Source organism: Procambarus clarkii, chromosome 29 (genome assembly GCF_040958095.1).
Source record: "Procambarus clarkii isolate CNS0578487 chromosome 29, FALCON_Pclarkii_2.0, whole genome shotgun sequence".
In the NCBI taxonomy this organism is placed as follows: domain Eukaryota; kingdom Metazoa; phylum Arthropoda; class Malacostraca; order Decapoda; family Cambaridae; genus Procambarus; species Procambarus clarkii.
This window is the reverse complement of record NC_091178.1, coordinates 34,794,241-34,799,043: the sequence shown is the minus strand read 5'-3', so window position 1 is coordinate 34,799,043 and position 4,803 is coordinate 34,794,241.

Genomic DNA, 4,803 nt, shown 5'->3' with positions numbered 1-4,803 from the left:
CGTTGCTTCTGGGAGTATGGGTTCGAGTCACTTCTGGGGTGTGAGTTTTCAGTTGCATATTGTCCTGGGGACCATTCAGGCTTGTTCGCATTTGTGTTCCTCACGTGTGCCCCAAAGAATGAGGTGATTTGGTAAAATGCTATGCCCAAGATAACTATCCGAGTGCCGGCGGTGGGGTGGTTCAAATAGCCTCGGCTATCACCTCATTATGTCCGGTCGTGATGGTCAAGTGGATTAAGGCGTCTTGTACATACCAGTTGCGTTGCTTCTGGGAGTATGGGTTCGAGTCACTTCTGGGGTGTGAGTTTTCAGTTGCATATTGTCCTGGGGACCATTCAGGCTTGTTCGCATTTGTGTTCCTGTGTGCCCCAAAGAATGAGGTGATTTGGTAAAATGCTATGCCCAAGATAACTATCCGAGTGCCGGCGGTGGGGTGGTTCAAATAGCCTCGGCTATCACCTCATTATGTCCGGTCGTGATGGTCAAGTGGATTAAGGCGTCTTGTACATACCAGTTGCGTTGCTTCTGGGAGTATGGGTTCGAGTCACTTCTGGGGTGTGAGTTTTCAGTTGCATATTGTCCTGGGGACCATTCAGGCTTGTTCGCATTTCTGTTCCTCACGTGTGCCCCAAAGAATGAGGTGATTTGGTAAAATGCTATGCCCAAGATAACTATCCGAGTGCCGGCGGTGGGGTGGTTCAAATAGCCTCGGCTATCACCTCATTATGTCCGGTCGTGATGGTCAAGTGGATTAAGGCGTCTTGTACATACCAGTTGCGTTGCTTCTGGGAGTATGGGTTCGAGTCACTTCTGGGGTGTGAGTTTTCAGTTGCATATTGTCCTGGGGACCATTCAGGCTTGTTCGCATTTGTGTTCCTCACGTGTGCCCCAAAGAATGAGGTGATTTGGTAAAATGCTATGCCCAAGATAACTATCCGAGTGCCGGCGGTGGGGTGGTTCAAATAGCCTCGGCTATCACCTCATTATGTCCGGTCGTGATGGTCAAGTGGATTAAGGCGTCTTGTACATACCAGTTGCGTTGCTTCTGGGATATGGGTTCGAGTCACTTCTGGGGTGTGAGTTTTCAGTTATATATATATATATATATATATATATATATATATATATATATATATATATATATATATATATATATATATATATATATATATATATATATATATATATATATAAAGAGAAGTAGTGAAGAAGAGCGAGAGAGCGTCACCTTGAACCAACGCGGGGGAAGAAAAACTGCCACAAAGGTCCATAAACAAGAGACACGGACAACACCAGGGTAACATTTTTAGTGAAGAGGAACCAAAGCAACCAAGTTGGAGCTACTGGTATTTATTGCTCAATTTCCTGTCTCGTTATCCAAATTTTCAACACCATTATTTCTTTTATTGCCTTCCTTTGTCAGTGAAATTCAGATACGGGAGCGGATAGAAACAACAAAAATATAGTGAATGTTATATCCGTTTGTTTCTCTTTCCGAGTTTACTTGTCCGAGAAAGGAATAAAAACAATTAAAAACGTGATTGAATACTTCTCGTATTCATCATCAGATCTAAAAGAAAAAAACGAAAAAAATTAGAGAAAATATATTAATTCAGGAAAACTTGGCTTATTAGGCAAATCGGGCCTTGAATAGTAGGCCAAAAAGTGCGTTCTGGCTACTAGGTACGACATATATATATATATATATATATGTCGTACCTAATAGCCAGAACGCACTTCTCAGCCTACTATTCAAGGCCCGATTTGCCTAATAAGCCAAGTTTTCATGAATTAATGTTTTTTCGTCTACCTAACCTACCTAACCTAACCTAACCTAGCTTTTTTTGGCTACCTAACCTAACCTTACCTATAAATATAGGTTAGGTTAGGTTAGGTAGGTTTGGTTAGGTTTGGTCATATATCTACGTTAATTTTAACTCCAATAAAAAAAAATTGACCTCATACATAGAGAAAAGGGTTGCTCTATCATTTCATAAGAAAAAAATTATAGTAAATATATTAATTCAGGAAAACTTGGCTTATTAGGCAAATCGGGCCTTGAATAGTAGGCTGAGAAGTGAGTTCTGGCTACTAGGTACGACATATATATATATATATATATATATATATATATATATATATATATATATATATATATATATATATATATATATATATATATGTCGTACCTAGTAGCCAGAACTCACTTCTCAGCCTACTATTCAAGGCCCGATTTGCCTAATAAGCCAAGTTTTCCTGAATTAATATATTTACTATAATTTTTTTCTTATGAAATGATAGAGCAACCCTTTTCTCTATGTATGAGGTAAATTTTTTGTTATAGGAGTTAAAATTAACGTAGATATATGACCGAACCTAACCAACCCTACCTAACCTAACCTAACCTATATTTATAGGTAAGGTTAGGTTAGGTAGCCAAAAAAAGCTAGGTTAGGTTAGGTTAGGTAGGTTAGGTAGACGAAAAAACATTAATTCATGAAAACTTGGCTTATTAGGCAAATCGGGCCTTGAATAGTAGGCTGAGAAGTGCGTTCTGGCTATTAGGTACGACATATATATATATAAATATATATATATATATATATATATATATATATATATATATATATATACATATATATATATATATATATATATATATATATATATATATATATATATATATATATAATGTGTGTGTGTGTGGTTACTTCACATTCACGTTGGTTGCTTCACATTCCAGGAGATAGTGAAGTAGTGGCTTTTCTGTGATTGTTTGGCAGAAGATGCATTCCCACTCTCTGGGCTCAGTAATTTCCTAGTTGTATCTGTAACCTAGACGTAGTCTATATAACCGTATTCTTATTTCTCAAAGAGTGTTTTGCTCTATACCCTTTTACAAATCGCGCTCCTTACTGTACATAAACACAAATGAGAATACAACCAAATTAACTAACCGGGAGTTAACCTGTGACTGAGGATGGGGTGGGGCCGGCCACAGCTTGAAGGAACACAGACTGAGGATGGGGTGGGGCCGGCCACAGCTTGAAGGAACACAGACTGAGGATGGGGTGGGGCCGGCCACAGCTTGAAGGAACACAGACTGAGGATGGGGTGGGGCCGGCCTCTGCTTGAAGGAACACAGACTGAGGATGGGGTGGGGCCGGCCTCAGCTTGAAGGAACACAGACTGAGGATGGGGTGGGGCTGGCCTCTGCTTGAAGGAACACAGACTGAGGATGGGGTGGGGCCGGCCTCTGCTTGAAGGAACACAGACTGAGGATGGGGTTGGGCCGGCCTCTGCTTGAAGGAACACAGACTGAGGATGGGGTGGGGCCGGCCTCTGCTTGAAGGAACACAGCCTGAAGATGGGGTGGGCCGGCCACAGCTTGAAGGAACACAGACTGAGGATGGGATGGGGCCGGCCTCAGCTTGAAGGAACACAGCCTGAGGATGGGGTGGGGCCGGCCTCAGCTTGAAGGAACACAGACTGAGGATGGGGTGGGGCCGGCCTCAGCTTGAAGGAACACAGACTGAGGATGGGATATTAACATATTCATACTGCCTGTTAAATGATGTCTTGTTGTACATACCCGAGGTTTGTATTTGTCATTCTGTGCTCATCCGTGATCATTTCTTTTCATTCTGTGTCCTTGATCATTAATGTCTGTCTTGTACCTGCTAGTGATCAATAATATATTTCCTGATCACCAGTAATCAATAATGTCTTTCCTGAAGTGTGTTGAAGTCCGGTTCCTTCAGTCTTGGCTCCGACCTGAGTTCCGTCCTCCTGGACCCAACTACCCCCCCCCCCTCTTGCTCCTCCTACCTGTTGTGGTGGCTACTGTGTACGAAGCGTCTCTCGACATCAAGATGGGATGGGGCCGGCCTCTCTCCGTTTTGTACCCGTTAGTGATTCTTTTGGTGCGTTACGAGCAAGCAGGATAGAACTCTGATTTTGTTTTTCAAGCTTGAGGGAGGATATCCTAGCCGGGCGGGATCGTCGCCCTGACGGTGTTCTGGCGCCCGAGGAGAGGAGTCGGAGTTCAGGATTCCCAAATGAGACAACGGGATATGGTTGGCTAAACGTTGCAGGAACGTTCCAATCAACGTGTGGCCCCGATGTCACGTGACAGGTAAGAGGACCCTTGAGCAGCGAGACGCATCAGTGGTCGGAGGAGCTGGCTGTTAGTTGAGCTGTGGAGAAGGATATTACAGTGATCCACACCGTATACAGCCAGTGTGAGGACCTGAGGACACTGTAAGACCGCAAGGAGCAGCATATTAAATGTCCTGGAAAAGATTTCGTCCAAATTTCGAGGGTTACAAGATCGAGGTGCTACTCGGAAGCAATTGGAGGAAAGGAACAGTAGAGGCACAAGCTCCAACTGAACAAGGACTTGTAGAGAGGAGGGTCCGCGTGTGTGATCACTCCAGAAACTCTTCAACACTAAATGACAGTCCAAGATGATGGATGGCCTGTGCACCTGAGGGAAGAGAGTGGAGTAATAACCAGTTACCTACCTGTAAACAGTGAACCTCTGATCAGTGAAATACCACAGACATGAGGAAGTGCAGTGAACGCCTGCTAATCTTGGTGACATCTGCAGGCAAGAAGTACAGGGAAGGGAAGCGTTGCTTGCAGTAAAGCTTGTTATTAGATGCGACGTCATTTATAGTGAGCAACAGGCAGTGAAGCACCAAAGTGCCAGAAGCATTTACAAGTTTTACCAGTGACATTTGTAGTAAACATTGGGCACTGAAGTGGCACAGAATAATGCACTGATATTTACAATAACACCTG